This window comes from Nannospalax galili, unplaced genomic scaffold (genome assembly GCF_000622305.1).
Source record: "Nannospalax galili isolate Female #2095 unplaced genomic scaffold, S.galili_v1.0 scaffold100, whole genome shotgun sequence".
Taxonomy (NCBI): Eukaryota; Metazoa; Chordata; class Mammalia; order Rodentia; family Spalacidae; genus Nannospalax; species Nannospalax galili.
The window spans coordinates 9,440,527-9,463,126 of NW_008352891.1; positions in this window are offsets into that span (position 1 = coordinate 9,440,527).

Consider the following 22,600-nt stretch of genomic DNA (forward strand, 5'->3'; position numbering starts at 1 on the left):
TGTACTAGAGCTGGGAGGAGCCAGGCGAACACCACACCTGCTACAGCTGCGGGCACCAAGATCCACAACACTGCCAAATGTCCGGAAGCTGTGAATACAGAAAGCCGTTACCGTCTAGTCTTTGATCATAGCCAACCAGGGCAGCTCCCGTTCTCTTGCCTACAAGTTCCTCCCCTTTGCATTTGTGCTGGTCACTTACTTCGTACTGATCGAAGCAAGGACACCCACCGTAAGGGGGCGTGCTGAGCACGGTGAGGGTTCCTGCTGCCTCATCCTGAGCACTCTGCATCTGGTGTCGCCTGTGCAGCCTTCCTGGCCCACCCCTTGGAGGACTCCTTAGGGGGATTTGAGCACCAGCACATCTGGGAGCAGGGAGTTATGGCAACAACTTTTTCAATATGTTTTTGGAAGATATTTTTTGAGTTGAAATAAATGTCACACATACTTGTAGTGCTAAAATGTGGTGTGCGTACTTGTACTACTGTATTTTCAAATGCACATATAAATTCCAGTTTGTAAAAGGTAATTGAAAATGCCAAAGATAATTGTGTATTTAGTGTGTTATTACTATATCATTCTTGCATAAAAGGTTTCAGTGTTGAAATAAATTTCTTTTCTTTCTCAACACTTCTTCCAGCTCTAATGTTCTATAATGTTATGCCTATTGAACTGACATTAGTGTGATTATTATTAATATACATTAAGTGATTCTAGCATTTGTTTTATTTAGTGGAAAAAAAATAACAAACTTCAGTTTTCTTATACAAATTATTCCCTTAAAGGTCAGCTTCTAAAAGCTAGGATGAACTAAAGTTAGTTTTAATTGTTTTAGAGACCAGAGCTGATTTCTGGTGAATTATCTATAGTTGTAACAACTTGTCATGTCATACTGAAGATTTAAGTGAAATGTATATACTGTTTTATAATGTGAATGTTCAAAATGTGCATCATCTCTTTCTCATTAAAGATCTCCCTTCTTTCAGTAGCAGTAAGTGAGCTGTTCTCTGGGAGATTGCAGGCCCTGGGTAGGTGATTAAGAGGGTAAACAGAAAACTGGATCTCTAAACACAGTTTCACCGATGAAAGTCCTGTAACTGCACCAGAAATGTGAGGGGAGCAGCCCTGAGGTAAACGGATCTGATTATAATATCATATAACAGCATCCTCTTAGCACACCATGTGACAATTCTCTGCAATATCACATGACAAGTTCTGTTACCTATCTCTTGCTTGAACCAATTCTATTCTAGTACTGCAATGAGTAGCAAAATGAAACAATTCAAATATCAGTGCCTGGAACAGACATTCGTTGAGTTTCACAATTCTGAACAAAGGTGACGTGGGCTCACAAGGGGCAAGGCAATCCTTCGGTCTTCAATAACTAAATAGTCTGAACAGCCAAAGATTGGGTTCTGCCATCTGACTCACAAGATGTAAGATGTGAATACATTTATGACCTCAGGGATAATGACATATCTTCCTTCTCACATAGCACAGGCAGATTTTTGAGTCTCAAAGTCTAGTGAAGACATGGAAGAGGTATTTTCCTCCTCCAATTTTACTCTCTTGACATAATTTAGAGCATCTATTAGTTTAAAACTCCTCTTAGAATCTGTAAATAGTTAGTGAAAGGAAGCAGCAGAAGGAATGTGTGGTGGTTTGAATGAAAATGTCCCCCATAGGCTCCAAGTATTTGGACATTTTGTCCCCAGATGGTGGCGCTGTTTTGGGAGGTCTTAGAAGGTGTGGCTATCCTGGAGGAAGCACGTCACTGGGGTGGGCTTAAAGAGTTCTTAAGCCTTGCAGGATGTCCAGTCGCTCTCTTGTTTCCTGTGCCTGCTGGAAGATGTAGAACTTAGCTTCCGCTGCTCTGCCTCCAGCCACCTCTGCCGCCATGCCTCCCTGCTAAGATGGGCTATAATTCCCCTGGAACTGTAAGCTCAAATAAACTGTTCCCTTTATAAGTTGTTTTGGTCGGTGTTTCTATCACAGCAACAAAAAGTGACTAATACCGAATGGAAGTTGGGGTGCTGGGTATGTGAGGTATCATGGGAACAGATTTTCTTGTGTTACGTCCTCATTATCCCTTCGCCGTGTTCCTTTCCTCTGAGTTTCTAAAGAAGGGAGGTGCCTATGAAGAAATTCGAGGTTTGTGGACATCTTGAACAGACCAGAGGAAGTTCAGATGGTTGAGAGGAAGAAATGGCCTCAGTCATTTGAAGCTTAAGATATCAGAGAAAGCGGTGTCAGGCATTCATTAAACAAGAGCCACTGCAAAAAAAGAAGGGAGAGGAAGAGAAGGGTCCAGAGGCAAGGGGAAGAAAGTCCACCCAAGCAGCGAAGGAGGCCTGAGAGCACTGGTGATGAGAGGGGCAAAGGAAGGGAGGCTAAGAGAGAGGGAGAGGAGGCGGAGGAAGCAGACCCCGTGGGGCAGAGCAGAGTATGAAACTTCCAAAAATATGGGAAGACCGTGTTTATTCTCTGATTGCAGTCTAAGCAACAGCTATTATTTTTAACCAAAAACTCATGGTTGGCAGAATCACAAATTATAATATTTTTGAAAAATAATAGTTTGCTGTAAATTTATTAATGCTTTCAGAAACTAGAATCTGGCTTAATTTCACCTCATGCCAAATGGTTTTCTTCCCAGGATACCAGGGTCGGTGAGTAACACAGGAGCATAACCACTGACCACCATCTTTTCAAAGTCAGCCTGGAGTGCTTTCTTACAGTGAAGCTGAATATGGCCATGGGCACATACTTGTGACTCTTTCTTGGTGGCATGGTCAGTCTTCGGTAGATATAAAATCACTGATATCTCTCTGTCTCTGTTTCTGTCTCTGTCTGTATAACAATGACAATTAAAGAGGGAGGGTCACTAAATTGAGAGGAAAGGTGTGGACAGAGTTGGAGGAGGAGAGAATGAGGAAAAGATATATGGTTCAAGTACAAAATTATCAAAATAATTTATATAGACTGGAGAAATGGCTCAGTGGTTAAGAGCACTGGTTATTCTTGAAGAGGTCTAGATTCAATTCCTCGCATTCAGGTGGTGGCTAACAACCTTTATAACTTTAGTTCCAGCGGAATCTTAAGCCCTCTTCTGTCCTCCTCGGGCATTGCACAACATGGGTGCACTTACATACATGAGGGCAATATACTCATACACATAAAATAAAAATAATAAATTAAAAAAATTTAAAGACTTTTGCAGACACACAAACATGGATTCTAGGGATGAAACATCATGCCTTCAAGGAAAGTGCTTTACCAACTGAGCTACCTCCCCAGCCCCAATCATTGACCATTTATAGAGTACAGTGCCCCAGTCAGATTCTCTTAAACTCAATAATCAGCTTCACAAGTGCCTGGATTTGATATTTTCCCAGGCACAAGATCGATGCCTTTAAAATGGAGAAAATGAGCAAGACCAAATTGTACAAGGTGGGCCTTGTGCATGGGACAAACAAGGCCATATTTCTACCAGATTGAGCTCCTTGGCTGTGTGGAGTAGGGGTTGGAGCTCAGAGAGCTGTGTAGCTCCTGTGGCCAGGGAACCACCAAGCTGTGGTCTAAACAAGAGAGCATGCACAGGGTGCAGGAGGAGTAGGCCTGTGCATACTCTCAACTCTTTGGGAATCTCATCGAAAGACTTCACCAACAGCTCTTTAACACTGCCTCTTCTGTGGAGGATTCTCTCCAGTCAGCACGTGAAGAGCTTTGCCATCCTGAGTGCACACATTAGCTGAGATAATTATGAGTTCAGACCTCTCTCAGTCAATCATTCTGAGCCTGCATCTGAGCCATTTGCTGAGGAAATTGAAAATTGCCTGTTAAGAAGGCTTGGGAACATTCATCAGAGGATGCTTCAATATGCAGATCTTCATGGGGAAGTTGAGCATATATATCATGTCAAAACCTCCCTGTGTCAAGGACCCTAAAATAGTAAAGGAATAGAATAAAATAGCACAGGAATTCAGAATTCAATAGACTGCATCGGCTTCAGGAAAAGTCAAGAGGTAGTGATTATATAATATCTACTTTTCAAAACTAGCTGTTTATGTGATAAAGAAATTAGAATTTCATCATCAATTGTTGAAACAAGTTCTTAAGCCTGGGAGAGGTGCATCTGTTTACAGTCTCTTAGTTTGCTGCAAAATGAATTAGTGTTTTAGAAAGAGAAAAATTGTGAGAACTAACTACTCCCCAAATCTCAGTTCTTAGAGGACAGAGTGTGGGTTTTTCATGATGGTAAACCAGATGGCCTACCAGGGAAATGCGTCTGGGTTCTCTATCCTTCCCACCTCCCCTCCATCCTTGTCCGTTTTGAGCCAAGTGGAACAGTGACCGCTCTACCAGCCATGCATGGCTCCCTTCTCTTCCTCAACCCTCCCTCCATCTGGCCAGGGCAGTGTCCTGACACATGGGTTCCCTTCCAGCCCTCACCACAGATGATGCCACCAGCTGGTGCAGGAGCAGAGCTGGCAGCCAGCAGGCCAAGTGCTGGCCATGGTCTGTCATCAGCGCTCAACAGTGCCTCCTCTTCTTTTTCTGCTTGCTTCTTCTGTTAGTCCTGGACCTCCTCTCCTACCAAAACCAAACCCCATGGAAGCCGAAACAAGCTGACAGCAACAGTAAAATGTCCAGGACCTCCCATCTTTAGAAGATACCGCTGATACAGTCTGGTCAGTTAGACAGTGCCATGCCATCCCCCTGAAAGGCATTCTGAGAGGGTGAGATCCCTCACGGACTTCAGGAGGATTTGTCTCAGGGGTAGAACTTGCCTCCTTGTTCATTCTGTTCTAAACCTGGTCTGGGGACACCCCCTCCAAACCCTGGCTCTCTTTGTGAACCACAGCTCTGCATCTTCTTAGCAAACACTCCACAGGCATGAGACCTCTCCTTGATGAGACCTCACTGACTCAGCCCTGACCTATATAGCCATGTCCCAGGCCATTTTTCTACCATCTTTGCCTTTGCTTTTGGATTAGATTCTCAGCTTATTGGAGAAGGATCCAGGGTAGGAACTGGAATAACCCTCACCATTTTCTCAAGTGGAGTAAAAATAATATGGTTAAGCCCTTATAGTGGGAAAGCTCCTTCTAGAAGCTTAGTTCATGTAATTGGAAGTCTGATAAAATAGTAGTGAGCTCAACTTCTCTGGGCCTCATATCCTAGTTTATAGCTCTATGAAAATTATATGATTGCTTGAGTTCTTTATTTGTAAAATGGGGAAATAAGACTATTTGCCTCAAGGGTTTGTATTAAGTGCTTAGACTCAAACAGAGAAAATTCTTTGTTTTGTTATTTTATGTGTGTCTGCATGTGTCTCTGTATTTGTATGTGCACATGTGTGTGTGCTGGAGCCTATGAAGGCCAGAAGGTGGTGATGGATCCCTTGGTCCTGGATTTACAGGTGTTTTGGAGCCACCCTATTGGCTGCAGAGATCTGAACTCTGGACCTTTGATAGTGCAGTAAGTGCTCTCAACAGCTGATACATATTGTTAGTGCCCAGAGTAAATTCCGGACATATTACTTTGCATATTCTTCATAATATGTTGTACTATTGTGTCGTGTGCCTATGGTTTCCTGGGCTCTGCACTGCTTCCTCTTCCCTGTAGTTGCTCAATAAACATTTCTTGTTTGTTAGTTTATTGATTAATGTGATTAACATTCTATTTTTAATATTTGAAAGTACATATTCAAATGTAAATATTTACATGTTGCAGAGAATATAAACATCAATTTCCTCATGTGGGCTTCATCCTCTCCCATTGAAGTAGCAATAATGATTACTAGCTTCCCTTCCTTCTACACATATCTCATGTGTAGGTGAGCATGTGTCTGTCTGTGTGTGCATTTCAATTTCTTTCTAGAAAGTACAGTGTGACTTTCTTTATGACTCCCCTCAAGCTCATTTTTCTATGTTCCTATTCAGTAACAAATTATATATTTCTTTCCCCTTTTTATTTTATTTTATTTCTTTAACTTATTTATTTAATAACCACATGATTAGAAGAAGCATTTCATTACAGCATTAACATAATATTCAATAACAATTTTCTGAGCTAAGATGAATCTTTTTTCAAAATTGGCTGTAAATTTTTTAGGTTTACAGTTGAATTGTTACAGTTATTAATATAGTTATACAATATTTAATTCAGTATAAACCCTATAAGACATAAAATTGGATGAGGTTTTAACCTTTAAAAAAGATGTCTGTTTCATTTTAAAATATACTGTTTCATACAGCAAAACTCGTTTTTAATGCTACTAACACTCAGATGTTTGCACATGCGTCTCTAAACTCCATGTATCTGATTATCAATAGTCATAGTCGATTACTTTCTGAGATCCACCTGAGCATGGATATAAAATCATCGGGTAGATTCTAATGGTAATGTGTTTCACCTCTACTAATTAACATGGAACAAATTTTTATGCTTCTTCCACAAATATAATTCATGTTTTTTTTTGTTGATTTTTTGAGTGTATTTCATACAGAACATCCCAGTCTTGTTTATCTATATACCCACATCCCAAATGGCACCATCTTATAGTCCCCCCCACTCCACTGGAGCCCATATAATCTGTGTCCACTGTGTTGTCGGTGCCCCCAGCCGTTCTCCAGTGCTTATCCGTCCACTGAATCTAGTCAGCTTATCTAGAGTTCCTTGTTTGAAGATCAATTCTTCCTCATCTAGCAGCAATCACTTGCCAGTATTCCTTTAGATAGGATTGGGGTCTGCTGTTCGTTTTCCCAGTTCTATGCTGGGTTACTGTCTGGTAGTCTCTTGGGCCACCCTGGCCAACAACTCAAAGGAAAGTATCTCCTGTCTGGCATTGTTTCTTGTTATGTAGCTTTTAGATATACACATGGACTCTGAAAGAATTATATTGATCCCTTTAATCTTTGGTTATACTTTCCTTTTGGGAAAGTATGTTTTAGACCATACAGTTTGTCCAGATAAACCAACTAATTTTTACTCTTAAGATTGTTGGAGGATCTGTTCCTCAGGGATCACATGGGCTTGGGAGGAGCCCCTGGCTCCTCTCTTTTACCAGTTCTGCCTATGTGAAGATAAATCAAAGGTCCTGCTCGACTGTAGCTGACTTCATTTGGAAGCATGGAGGAAATGTTTCCTCTATGTTGACCCTCCTCTTTGTAGACTGGACACTGGTTCAAGTCCATTTGGTGAGGTCTCCATGGGCCCCCTTGATCAAGAGGACAGGTGACACACCACAGTTACAGGACATTTTGAGAGATGCTCATAGTCTCCTGGAGCTTAGTCGACCTAGGAAGGCAAAGAGCAAAAACTGCCCTTTATGTCCCTCTGACTAAATAAGCATAGGCCTCAAAGTACGGCTGTTAGACATCCAAGAAAGTTAGTTCCACCAGTCTGGTACTCTTATTTACCATGTGCTATGTAAATAAAGCTTGGACAAAGACCAAACATTCTCAGATAAACCTTGCCTAGACATGTATTATATTCCTTGAGCTAGTTGTATGTATAATTTTTCAGTAGGTTGTTAGATTAACATGGTTTCCTCTGTTTTTTTAAAACTAGCTAGGAATTATTTATCTCTCTCATTGTCTAACCCTTCCACAGCAGTTTCCCCATTTAAAGTGCCCTCATTTTCTCCATTTCTCCCTTAATAATACCCTTCTCCTATGGTCCCACCTCTCTTGAGCTCCTTCTTTCCCTTTGTACCCAAGGTTCGTTGTATAACCTTCCCTCCACCATCCCCTTAAAATAACCCCATTTTTATCCACATCTCCCTTATCAATGTCCATTTCCTACTGTTCTCCTCTTTCAGATTCTTTCTTTTAGTTTGCCTTCCTGGTTCCTTTCATTATTCTGGTTCCTCTAGTTATGTCTGGATACATACTCACTTATAAGGATTTGGTGCTAGGATCCATATATGAGGGAGAATATACATCTTTTTTTTTTTCTGAGTCTGTTAGTTCACTTACTATAACAGTTTCTAGTTCCATCCACTTACCTGAAAATTTCATGATTTCATCTTTCTTTACTGCTGAGTAAAACTCCATCATATAAAAGAACCACATTTTCATTATCCACTCATCAGTTCAGATACATTTAGGTTGCTCCCATCTCTTAGCGATTGTGAAAAGAGCAGCAACAAATATGGATGCACAAATTTCTACAAATGGAGGAGTTCTTTGGGTATATGCCAAGGAGTGGTATAACTGGGTCAAACGGTAGGTCCATTTGTAGTTTTTTAAGAGTTCTCCATACGGCTTTCCATAGGTGTTGAACCAGTTTGCAGCTCCACCAACAGTGGATGAGCATTCCCCTTTCCCCACATCCTCTCCAGCATTTGGTATCATTTGTTCTCTTGAACTTAGCCAGGCTGACTGGAGTAAGATGAAATCTTAAAGTGGTTTTAATTTGCAGTTCCCTAATACTAATGATGTTGAACACCTTTAAAGATGCTTCTTAGCCATTTTTATTTCTTCTTTTGAGAACTCTCTGTTCAGCTCCTTAGCCCATCTTTTTATTGGGTTACTTCCTTTCTTGATTCTTTGTATTTTGAGTTCATTATATATTCTTGAGGATAAAACGTCTGTCAGATGTGTTGCTGGTGAAGATTTTCTCCCATTCTGTGAGTTTTCTCTTCACTTACTTGTTTCCTGAGCAATTGATCTGTAGTTTAGAAAATTCGTTCCTACACCTATATCTTGTAGGTTATTGCCAATGTTTTCTTCTAACATTTTCAGAGTTTCAGGCTTCACATTGAGGTCTTTGATCCATTTGGAGTTGACATTTGTGCAAGGTGAAAAATAGGGGTTTAGTTTCATTCTTCTACAGGTGGAGATCCAGTTTTGCCAGCACCATTTGCTGCACATGCTGTCTTTCCTCCAGTGAATGTTCTTGGCCCCTTTGTCAAATATCAGGTGGCTGAAATTGAATCTACTCATATTTGTCTCTTCAATTTTGTTCCATTGATCTATGGGTCTATTTTTGTGCCAGTATGATGTTGTTTTTATGACTATAGCTCTGTAATATAGTTTAATATCTGGTATAGTAATCCCCCCAGCATTCCTCTTAGTGCTCAGCATTGCTTTGGCTATCTGAGGTCTTTTCTGCTTACATGTAAATCTTAGGATTTTTTTTTCCAATTCTGTTAAGAATGTCGTGTGGATTTTGATTGGCATTGAAATTGAATCTAAAAATGACTTTTGGTAGGATGGTCATTTTCAAAATATTAATTCTTCCAATCCAGGAGCATGGAAGGTCCTTCCATATTCTGGTGTCTTCCTCAATCTCTTTCTTTAAAAAGACTTAAAGAGATTTAAATTTTAAAGATTTAAAATTTTCATTGTAGAGGTCTTTAGTGTCTTTGGTCAGGTTTATTCCGAGATATTTTATTTTGTGTGTGGGGGTGGGGAGGCGTAGCTATTGTGAAAGGGAGTGTTTCCATGTACTCTTTCCCTGATTACTTGTTATTGGTATATAGAAAGGCTACAGACATTTGTAGATTAACTTTGTAACCTGCCACTTTACTGCAAGTGTTAATCATTTCTAGGAGATTTCTGGTGGAATTCTTGGCATCTCTTAGTTATAATATCAAGAAGGGATAAATTGATCTCTTCTTTTCCAATTATTGCTCCTTTGATTTCCTTATCTTGTCTTATTGCTCTTGCAAGAGTTTCAAGTACTATGTTAAAAAGAAGTGGAGATAGTGGACAGTCTTGTCTGGTTCCTAATATTAGTGGGAATAGTTCCAGTTTTTCTCCATTTAGAATGATGTTGGCTGTGGGTTTGTTGTATATAGCTTTAATTATAATGAGGTATGTTCCCTCTAGTCCAATTCCCTCTAGGATTTTTGTCCCCGACCGCTTTCCGTCTCGCCGGCAAGAACGACGCGGGAGGACAAGTCAGGATCCTTCTGCAGCAGTTTATTGTATGCGCATCTTACACTCTTAGAAGCTTAAAGACCAAAGACGCCGAGAAGCGGGAGAGCGGTTGCTTATATAGTCTAAAGGTCCCATCTATGACGTATAAGAAGCGGATTGGTTGCTGGAGATCATGGTTGTATCTTTACCTGACTTTGGTATTAGAGTGAAGCTGACTTCATAGAAGGATTTTGGAAGTTCTCCCTCCATTTCTATCTTTTTGAATAAATTAAGTAGTAGTGGATGTAGATCTTCTTTAAATATCTGATATAACCCATCTGGTCCTGGGCTTCTTTTAGCTGGGAGGTTTTGTATTACTGTTTCAATTTCCTTATGCATTACGGGAACTAAATGAAGGAACTTAATGAACTTAATGTTTAACCTGTGATCTCTTCTTGGTTTAGTTTTGGTGATTCCCATGCTTTGAGATACCCTTCCATTTCTTTTAGGTTTTCAAATTTAGTAGTGTATAGGTTTTTAAAGTATTCCTTTATAATGTTCTGGATCTTTTTGGTGTCTGTTGTGATGTTTCCCCTTTCATCTCTGATTTTGTTGATTTTGGAGGTGCTCTTCCTTTCTTTTGGTTAACTGGGCTAGCGGTCTGTCAATCTTGTTTATCTTTTCAAAGAACCAGCTCTTGGATTTGTTGATTCTTTGTATTGTTTACTTTGTTTCTATTTCATTAATTTCTGCTCTGACTTTTGTTATTTCTTCTTGTCTGCTGGGTTTGGGCTTCATTTGCTGTTCCTTTTCAAGCGTGTTGAGTTGCAATAAGTCATTTATTTGTGTTCTGATTTTTTAATGTAGGCAACTTAGAGCTATAAACTTTCCTTTAAGGACTGCTTTCGATGTGTCCCAGAGGTTTTGCTGTGTTTTATTGTCCTTTTCATTTAGTTCCAGGAATACTTTTATTTCTTTCTTAATTTCTCCTTTGAACCATTCATCATTCAGGAGTGTATTCTTTAATCTCCATGTGTTTGTGTAGTTACTGGGGCTTCTTCCGGTGTTGATTTTAAGCTTTATTGCATTGTGGTCTGATAGAATGCATGGAATTATTTAAATCTTTTTGTATTTGTTGAGATTTGTTTTGTGCCCCAGTATATGGTTGATTTTGGAGAAAGTTCCATGGGGCACTGAATAGAAAATACATTCTTTGGTGCTTGGGTGGAATATTCGGTAGATGTCTGTTAGGCCCATGTAATGTATGGTATTGTTCAATTCAGATGTCTCTGTTAATTCTTTGTCTTGTTGACCTATCAAATGGAGACAATGGGGTATTGGAGTCCCCCAGTATTAATGAGTTGGTATTAATCTGTGCCTTAAAGTCTTGTAGTACTGATTTTATGAAGTTGGGTGCACCAGAGTTTGGCGAATATATGTTCATGATTGTAATTTCTAGGTCAATTGTTCCTTTGATAAAAATGAAGTGGCCCTCTTTATCTCTTCTGATTAGTTTTAGTTTAAAGTGTATTGTGTCAGATGTTAGAATTGCAATGTCTGCTTTTTTCTTAGTACCATTTGTTTGGTGTATTTTTTTCCATCCTTTCACCTTAAGGTAGTGCCTGTCCTTGAAAATGAGATGGGTTTCTTGCAGACAACAAAAAGATGGGTTTTGTTTCTTAATCCATTCAACTAGTCTGTGTCTTTACTGGGGAGTTCAGTCCATTGATATTTAAAATTATTAATGGAAGATTGTATTGACTCTTTGATTGTCACTTTGATTTCTGTTCACATTCTTGGTGTATCTGTGTGTTTCCACAGTTATACCTTCATTAAGGTTCTTTCTTGGGTATAGTCGTTCTTTACTTCAGATCTTTGTATTGCTTCAAGAATTCTCTGAAGGGCTGGTTTGTGGACATGAATTCCTTCAGCCTATTTATGTCATGGACGATGTTTCTTTCCTCTTTGACTATAATACATGTTTTGGCTGGGTAAAGTAATCTGGGCTGGCATCTGTGGTCATTTAGAACTGGGAATACTTTGGTCCAGGCTTTTCTGGCTTTCATAGTTTACACTGAAAAGTCAGCTATAATTTTGGTGGGTTTTCCTTTACATGTGACTTGTTTTTCTTTTGCATCTTTCAGTATTGTCTCTGTTCTATACATTTAGTGTTTTTACAATGACGTGCCACGGACAGTTTCTTTTCTGGTTCTGTCTATTTGGTGTTCAGTATACTTCTTGTATTTGTATGGGCATGTCTTTCTTTAATTTTGGGAAATTTTCTTCTATAATCCTGTTGAAGATCTGGTCCATACCATTGTCCTGAAATTCTTGTCCTTCATGTATGCCTATGATTTGTAAGTTTGGTCTTTTTATGGTGTCACACAATTCCTGCATAGTCCATTCTTATTTTTTTCTTAAATTTTTCATAATCTTTGCTTGAGTGGTCAAATTCATCCACTTTATCTTCCAGTCTTGATATTCTGTTTCCATTTCATTCATCCTATTGGTGAGGCTTTATCCTGTCATTTCTAATTGGCTTATTGAGTGTTTCACTTCCTTCTTCATTTCAGCCTGAGCATTCTTCAATATTTCTATCTCTTTTCTTAATTCATTCAGCAGTTTATCCCTATCTTCCTTCAGTTCTTTGATTTCCTTGTTTGCATGTTCTTTAGATTCACTGAATTCTTTTATCATGTTTATAACTGTTCTTTTGAGTTCCATGTCCTGTGTTATCTCTAGAGGGTTCTCATTGTACTCTTCTAGGGGACTGATAGTATTTGGTGATGCTATATTAGTTTGATTGTTCATGTTATTATTTTTTTTCTGTGACTTTGACCTGTGGATTTCTTTTGTAGATTCTGGTTCTTGTGTGAGACTCAAGCCTTCTTTTGTTGAGTTTAGGTCTGCTTCTTTTCGCAAACTTTATGTGCCTTTTTGCTTTACTTGTTGGGCCTGAAAAGCTGGTTGGTCTAGGCTTCAGCTTCTCTCTTTTGATTTTATATTGGAGTGGCCAAGTGCTTTCATCTTGCTGCTCAGGAGTTCCCTCAGAGGCCCAAGTTGGATGAGGATCAGATGCTTTCAGGCTTTCTCCTAAGGTCTTGATCCCTCCAAGAATGATACTAGCCTCAGGAATTTGAGGGCTGGCCTGGCCTTGGAGCAGGGCCCAGGATAGATGCTGGCCCCCAAGGCTGAAAAGGGAGGTTGGGATGAGAAGAGGCCCATGGGCTCCTGGGGACTACTGGGAGGAACTGGGTTGGTCTGGATGCAAAGGATCAGGAAGCAGTGGAGAGTTTGGGCCAAGAGGACAGTCTAAGGGTCTGGGGTGCCAAGATGGGAAATTTGCCAATCCCCCTGCTAGGAGGAGAGATGGGTGGGGGAGCTGGGAGGGTGAATGAGGCTGGGGGAGTCAAGGCACAGAGGGCACAGCAGCCAAACTTACCCAGGCAGGCTGCTGGCTCCAGGCTCATTTTATTTTTTAAATAATTAACTCTAAAACTATTTTGTTAGGCTTGAGAAATACTATAATTCACTTATTCTTTGTTTTTTAATGAAAAGGATTACATCATATAAACTTTTCAGCTCTATGTTTACCGTTTACCTTTGCTATTGATAATGCTGATTGATTTTTTTTTTGCGTTCATTTATGTATGTGTGTGTGTGTGTGTGTGTGTGTGTGTGTGCATGAGCGAAGACGTGTGTGGTGGTTTGAAGACAGTTTGTGGGAGTTGGTTCTCTTTTTCTACTACGTGGGTCCTGGGGAGTTAACTCTGGACTTCAGGCCATTTCTCTGAATTTTTATTAATTTTTAGAGCATTTGATTGAATGATCTCAGCAAGATAATATCTGTGATAATGAGTTGATGATGTAAGGATGAGATTAATATTTCAAACCAATTTCCTTTACAAATAATAGCATTTTAGAATTATTTCTACAAGAATTTCTCCCTCCTAAGTTTTCTAGCATATGTGGGGATCAGATGACTGAATGATGACACTACTCAAAACTATAACGATGGCAACAGAAGTATGAATTAGCACTAAGACTCATTGGCAGAACAGGCTACAGAAAGTACTGAAACCAATTATCTCATATTTATTGTTTAGAGTACAAATGACTCATGCAGGTATCAATGTTGGTAGATGACCCTACAATGAAATTAATGGTTTTGATTTATCATTCTGATTGGTCTCTCAGGCTCTTCCCTGAACATATGTATCATTGATCACATATGTGAGGCAATGCATGTACATGCACACACAAAGTGGGATGCCACAGTAGAGCAGTTGTTACCTCGATGCTTCCCATACATGAGTAGTTGTGCTATTCAGCATTGCTCCAAGTCTGGGAGCCCCAAATGATTCTGTGCTCACAATTCAACACTGAAACAAATTCCATCTGGGCCATAGTACCCCAAACCAATCACCTTAGAGCTGTCTGAACTTAACAGTGGGATGGTAAGCAGATGAGAGGCAACTCTGAAATGTGGAGCTGAGTTTGAGGTCCTTTGAGCTGGGAAAGAGTAGAGACCATTACTGAATATCATCCATAGAAATGCCTGCATGTGGTTTCCAGGCATCATCTTACCCAAACATTGTGTGGTCTGTGTTCAGTTTGCTTCTCACCTCCTTAGAAGAAAAAAATACTGCCTCCAAAAGTAAAGTCTGGGTAGTACCACCGAATCAGCAAGATGAGTCTTGTTTGCAATGATCCATAAGCTGCTCTAAGAGACCTGTCTAGTCTCAGCTTGTTTACTAATTTCCTTCCTCCATCTTTCCCTCCCTCACATCTTCCCTCTATTTTTCCTCCTTCCCTTCTGTTCCCTTCCCTTCTTCCGTTCTTCCCTCCCCTCCCCTTCCTTCCCTCCCCTCCCTTCCCCTCCCCTCCCCTCCTTTCCCCTCCCCTCCCTTCCCTTCCCTTCCTTCCCCTTTTCTTGAAAGATGTTACATTCCAGACATTGTATTCGATTTTGAGGCAGCAAACAGGTTCCAGCCACTTGGTCTCAAAAGTGATCATGAAACCAGTAACTTTTGGTCCTTTTGAATGTATATACATGTGATGAAGGATGTCTTTGGTAGAGACAGAACAGAGACATGTGGGAAGTTACCAAAGAACTTTTCTGCAACTAGAAGTCCTTCTCAAAATGTAATTCTTCTATTGATTCTGTTTATAAAATATTTTCATAAATACAAAGAGGCCAATTAAACAGAAAGCCAGCATCTTCCTGATTAAATTTCTTATTGTGTATATAACTTGTAGAAAGAAGTAGTTAGAGGAAATGCACAGATTCATTTACTATGGAGAATGTCAGTGTCTCTTATATGAGTTGTGATTGAAAATTGTTGGGAATCTCTTTTTTCCCTGCCTTCTCTCTGCTGTGTAGTAATACCTCATGATGGATAATTGTCCCATGCAATTTCACATGCCCAGGAAGGTGATGTGATGGGGGCTTGTAAACACAAATACCTTCCTTTTTCCAGAATCACCAGAGAGTCAAGAATAACCCAAATTACCTTAAAAGTGGAATAAAGCACAGAGCACAAAGTAAATAACACAGAAAACAGTCTTCTGGAAACACAGGTTCTTATTTTTTGGCTACTTACTGAGCACATATAGTAATAGCTGATCTTGAAAACATTATGCTAAATGAAGGCATCCAATTACAAAGAACATATGCTATATTCTTCCAAATATACAAAACATCTTAGACTAACTTATAGAGACATGGAAAGCATATTAGCAGTTGCATGGACTGGGGGCGGAGGGTCAGAATACAGGGCCTTGATTTTCATGGAAATGCTCTCCAATTATACAGCAGGATTTGTTGCACAGCTCCATGCATACAGTAAGAGCCACTACATTGCATGCTTCAAATCTATGAGATTTATGGTATGTGGAGTATGTTACAACAAAGTTGGAGCAAAGCCATGTTGAATGCTCTCAGGTTCAAGATTTCCTCAGCACTGAGTGGTTGGTGGGGCTCCTAGGCCATTTAGCTCATAACATTTCAAACCCTTTTCACTTGTGATCCTTTTAGCCTGGGAAAGGTTTATGTGAGTGTGAGCATGTACGTATATAAAATAGATGTACAAATTAAATGTTTAAGGATTTGAGTCATAAATTTATTTTGAAACAATTCTTTGGTATACATATAGTTTTGTCATTTATTAAAAATGACTGGAGATAGATGTATGTTATGAATTGCATGGTAAAATTTGCATGCTAATTACATGGATATGATTGCTTGTTATTACATAAGGAATTCAATCCTGGCTAAATATAGTTATAGAGCCTCTTCAACACTTTTCAGAGTTGATCTATATTTTTATTTTATAATTGCCAATGCTGAGTACATTATGCTGCATAAATACTTAGGAAAAAAATGGCAGATGTATATTTAGGAATATTTTAGGAATTGTTGAAAATTCTATCCTAATCCCAGGCCAAAATTTATTGAAAAAGCTTTTCAACTCAAGCATCTACTCAAAGAGACATTTTTTATTTTACTTATAAAATATTTTATTTATTGTTTGTATTTTTTAAATTTTTAAAAATTTTATTTGTTTTTATTTTATTTATGTGTTATGAGTGTATTCCCTGCATGTGTGTAAGTGCACTCATGTCGTGCAATGCCCACGGAGGTCAGTAGAGGCTGTCAGATCCCCTGGGACTGGAGTTATGAACAGTTGTTAGCTGCCATGTGGGTGCTGGGATTCAAACCCAGGTCTTCTGCAAGGACAGTGTTCTTAACCACTGAGCCATCTCTTCAGCCCCTATTGTTTTTATTTTAATGTGTATGAGTGTATTGCCTGCATGTATGTAAGTGCACCCGTCATGCAATGCCTATGGAGGTCAGAAAAGGGCATCAGACTCCCCTAGAACTGGAGTTAAAGACAGTTATGAGTTGCCATGTGGGTGCTGGGAACCAAACCTGGGTCCTGTAAGAGCAGCCAGTGCTCTTAACTGCTAAGCCATCTCTCCAGGCTCAAAGAGCCACTTAAAAAAAAGTCTGCCTAGACAACACAATCCAAAGACACATGCCTAGGAATGATGGTGGGAAAACATTAATAACCTTTGTTTTCTACAATTATAGCATTACGTTTCTGTAAGAGCAGAAAAATTTGCATGTTCAGTAGAAACACTGCAGTTTATAACATACAGTCATCTCCAGTAGAGCCTAGACGTTTCTCTGTTCATTGGTGTTTCTTTGTGTGACTACATGTAGTACATGCTGGGTGCTCAGAACCAAGGCTGTAGAGAAGTTGTGTGATGGAACACGGACAAGGGCTGCCCCAGATATCTTGGGTTCATTATTACACTTGATTTGGAATTAATTTTTGGATCACTTACATCCAGAAACCTTTTCTGTTGTCAATTATTTGTGACACCCCCCAGCCCTGCATTCAGTTATTGCAGTCAAGGAGTGTGAATTTACAGAGACCATGTGAAGTTGCTGCCCCCTACAGAGGGCCTTCCCTTGCTGGAATCTTCTATTGCTTAGGGGCTTCCTAAACCACAGGCAGCCGCAAGCTAACATGTTCCAATTACCAAAGGACAACGAAAGGGGAGAGTCACCTACACAAGAAGAGCGAGGTCAACAGCTCTCTCTCACTTGCCTGGCTTTAATGTCTGTGCTCCTCCTCTAGGTTCCCTTTCCCCTGTCCCAATGATGCCACCGTTTTCTGGGAATCCACCCTCCTTTTCTTCAGGATTCTTACCAGTTTCTTCTACTTTGCCTCACCTCTCCTGATAAACTTTCAGATTCTCCCAGAAGAGAGTGAGTGTGAGAGAGTCTGGGCTGCTGCTGAGGCCACGTTGACTTTAGAGGACTTCTTAGATGCCTTTCTGATGCTCCTCCTCCTGCTTCTCTTCCTTTTCCTCCTGCTTCCTGTTTTCAAACTAAGAACTCAAGGGTGTGTGGTGCACTCTGACTGATTCCCGCAGCAGCCCTTTCGTTGCATTTACCCCTACGGCTTCCATGCTGCCCTCCCTCCCACCTTGCTTGAATCCGTGAACATTCAAATGTGTTTCTTGCATGTTGTTTGTTCCTGTGTGCTCTTTGGAATGAGTAGATAGATTTTAATTATAGAAATGATTTTATAAACGAATTAATTTTATGATTATTTTTAGTGTCTTGCCTCTTTAGCACCATAAAACAGTATCTAAATATCACTCACCAAGTGATGTGTTCATTTATATAAAGCAGTTGTATAAAATTAATCATGTTACTATACCATAAGTTCTTTGAGGATGAGCATATGTATATTGTAAATGATACTTAAATGTCACAAGAATGAATGAGAAAAGCAGACAGAGGACACCCAAGCTCTTGCATCCCTGTGCTTTATTAACTCTGGCACTGGGTCACATCTCTCTCTAGTGTGGCCATCCTTACTGCTGTGGTCTCCCTGCCTCCTGACCTATGCGTCCAAGCATGTTTTATGAATAACAGCAAATGTTTTCCATCACAGCCTATCTTTATTGATACAGTCAGCATTCGCAGTGTTCAAAAACAGATTGGTCATGCATAAGCCAAGTGTTTGCTGATAGCTCATTAGTCCCAGATGCTCAAACTGTTAGGCATCTTTCTTGACACCACCTCCCACAGATCTGTACCAAGTCACATTTGTGTAAACATCAAACAGCTTAGAGGAACTAGGGTAGAGACATGACAAACATTGTTTGGTGTGTTGGATATTTAAATAAAATGATGATGCCTATGGTTTGGCTTGGATCTAAGATTTGTCAGAAGGTAATAGCCACTGGGTACCATCTAGGTTTTGTCATTTTTAAACTGAAGGATGTATTCAGTTTTAGGTCATGAGTTTAACTGTCTATGTCTAGTTTAAAGGAGCAGACACTAAAAGTGATAGATTCAAAAAAGTTTAAGCTGTGCTTTCAGAGGGAGATTGCGGTGTAATTTCATTTGTTCCACTTTAGGTTCATGTACTTGCCTTTTTCAAGTTCAAACTCAAGCTTCTTGACCCTCTTGACCCTTCCTTCATTAATGAACCCACAGTGATTGGATAGGCAGGGTCTCCTAGAAGAAGAAAACCAATAGAGTGTGTATACATTATAGAAGAGGATTTATTTGATTGGCCCTTAGAATAAGGTTGGAAAATCCAGCAATGGCCATCTGCATGCTGGAGACTGACAGCCCAGTAGCTGCTTAGTCCATGAAGCTCCCTGGAGAGCCACTGATACTGAATTTATATTGGAAGTCTGAAGAGGCTGGAGGTGGGTGTCAGTGGAGGATTATATCAACAACAGAAGACACGCACTCAGAAAGAGAACAGACTGGCACACATTGCTTTCTCCTCTGATCTCTTTATATGGAAGTTGCTCTGGTGGTTTGAATGAATTCTCCCATAGGCTCCAAGTATTTGGACATGTCTCCAGATGGTGGTGCTGTTTGGGGAGGTTTTAGGAAGTGTGGCTTTGCTAGATGAAGCAAGTCACTGGGGGCAAGCTTTGAAAGTTCTTAAGCCTTTCCAGGTTACCTGTCTTTATTCTACTTCCTGCGCCTGCTTGAAGATGGGATCACTTGGTTCTCTCTGGCCGTCTCCTGTGGGCTCCTGTCTGGTGTTTTATCATAGCAACAGAAAAGTAACTAATACTGTACCCATTGAATGGATGTTGTCCCACACTTCAAAGGATGGTCTTTTCTCCACAGTCAATCCTCTTTGGAAACACCCTGACAGATGAGCTCAGAGGAATGTCACCTAGGTGATTCTGTTGACTGCAGACAATTGAGACCAACCATCACAGCGAATTTTCTCGTGTAGTGATATCCCAGTAATTCCTCTAGCTCTAGAGTTCCTTGTTTGGCCCCTGGTACTCATAGATGATATTACTTTTAAATGTTTTGATATTTATAAAATTCAGACTTAGGTTTGCTTCCACCCTAAACTGACTTTCAGAAAAAGCGATTGAAGGGCCTGAGAGTTGGGGAAGGCATTCGGAAATGTCCTAAGAAGGGAGTTAGCAGAGCACATTTGAGAGAAGGGGCTGCTTGACTTCAAGCTGGTTGCAAGGCAGATCTGAGATGATCATAGGTAGAACTCAAGAACCTGACTCAGCCATTTGTGCCCCACAGAGAGACATCAGTGTACCCCACTTCCCCAGGGATATTTAAAGTCTGAGGGAGACAAGTCCTCCAGGAGCCATCAGTGAGCAGGCTTCACTTGATAGTGGTGAGTGGCTAATCCTTTTAGCAGTTGGAGAAAATAAAGGCATTTGTCTTGGCAGGAGGTCTGGATGGTATCCCTGCAGCATCTCGAACTCTGCCCTACTTTATCAAAGCATTTAAATTAACAGGATATAAATAATCCCATGTTACAAATGCAGGATCTGAGACCCACAAATGCTCACATGTGTGGTCTTCATTTCATTCTTGGGTCACAGAGCTGGCCAGTGACAGGGGCGGGTTTTGAATCCAAGTACTGCATCAGAACACCAGGCAGTGCAGGCAGAGCCACATCCAGTTTAGAAAAGAAAGAAAGAGGAAGGTACAGAGCAAGCTTGTGACAACTAGACTGAATCTTGTCCAAGCCTGCTGTTATCTAACGTATCTATCAGTTTATCAAGGAAGAAAGTTCCATAGGAAGAATCATGCTTTCACCTCCCTAAGTCAACCTGGGGAACCCACAGGAAGGGGCACGTGCTAGTTAGAATACAGCAAACTAAATGAAAGCTCACACAGCCTTTGGGCTACAGATCCTATGACTCCCATTCCTGTGCAAGGATGAAAAGATGCAACTGAGTGACCCTGCAGGAGAAAGGAAGAAACTTTTAAATGACCGTTCTTGCTTCTTAGACTTGGAAAGCCACATTTTAAAATGAGCATTACAACTTCTCAGACTTGCAAAAGTCCCTGATCCACTTTACACCGTTTATTCTGTTTCTGAACAGAAAACATATAAAAGAACATAATATCAACTTAAATATTTCCTTTGAGATTGCTATACTCATACATGATAGAAAATGCATTCTACTTTCAAAAAATAAAATCAATACTTGTCGCCCGAGTTCTCTTAGGGTCCCTTGTTCCTGGCGCTATTAGACAAACCATATAGCACATCTTTATCTGAATTTTGCATAGTTTATACCTTTGGGGGAGAGGAAAGACTTACAAAGAAATGAACAGCCAACACCCGGCACCCAGCTCTGTGCAGCTTGGCCTGCGTTTCTGGATCGCTTTTGCCCATGGTCTGTCTCATCTTGCATCCCGCATGTCCACTCACCCCACAGAGTTCTGTGAGGGGTCTCGAGTGGTTCCCCGCCCCGTACCCCACAGGGCAGGCTGGCTCACTAGCTCCCTGTGCCCTGCTTCCCAGAATGGTGCCAATTTCTCCTTTTGTACCAACCTCCCACCATGCTAGGCTCCACCCTTCTTCCCAGGGTGCCCTGTGCTAGCCCATGGCTTTTCAGAGGAAGTCCGGGAGGAATAAATCATTTTTGGGCTACAGTACTAAAAGACTACCCATTTATTTGACTTGTGTAAATTTGAATCTGCTTTGGCAACAGGATGAAATATTTCATTTATGCCAAAACTTAGAAACAAAACCCCAGAGACCCTCAAGCTACATATTAGTGGATAACTTGAGTGTATTTCTTAACAAAGTAGATCCTTTTAAAACATTTAAACTTTAAAGTAGTGTGTAAGTTATGCTTGATTCTATTAAAAAAAAACTAAGAGCGATATTTAGGCTGCATTGAAATTAAAAGATAATACTGAAATTTTTAGAAAAATCTCACTGCTCACAATTACAAAATCTCACAAAAAATGTGGTATATTCATATAATGGAATACTATTCATCAGTGAAAAGGGACACAATGTCAATATACAGAAGATCATGGATTCATCTAAAAATAATTGTGCTAGCAAAGAGACTACATGAAAAATGTACATGCTACATGACTCCATTAATAGGAAGTTGTGCAAAAGACAAAGCCAGTCCGTGAGGGAAGAAGACCCATGGTGACTGGAGTTTTGAGGAGATGCATTAGGGGACTCCCCGGGGTGGCATGATGTGTCATGATTATTATGGTCAGGAGAGCATAAAAGTTGTCACCATCCACTGAACTAGCTAATTAAAATTGGTTTAGTGCATGTTGTTTTATACTAACAAAATCAATATACTAAAAGGTGAATGGAAATAAGTGTGTATTAGAAATGTGTTTTCTATCCTAATTCTAGAGACATGCAGGAAGGTTGACTACAAGTTCATGAAACTATATATGTCAAAGCTGCATCCAAAGAGAATCAAGGGGCTGGAGAGATAGCCTAGCGTTAAGAGCACTGGCTGCTCTTGCAGAGGACATGGGTTCAGTTCCCAGGACCCAAATAGTGGCTATCAACCATCTGTAACTGTTACAGAGGATTTGACACCCTCTTCTGGTCCCCACAGGCATTTCACAGATACAGGTCACTTACTTACAAGCAGGCAAAACACTCATACACATATATTTTTTTTTAATTTAAGAAAAAGGAAAAACAACTGTGAGAATTTTTAAATGATCTTACTAGAATCTAAAGGAAAACTATAGGTACAAGAAAAAACAAATTACTTTCTTGAATAAAATTGTACAAAATAGAAATGTTCAAATACAGTTTATTCATAAAATATTTTTAAAATTATTAAATTGTGTCCATATATTGATAAACTAGGTGAGTAAATGACAACAGATCATGCATTGATCTTAAGAGAGGAAAGATTTTAATCAGGTTGAATTT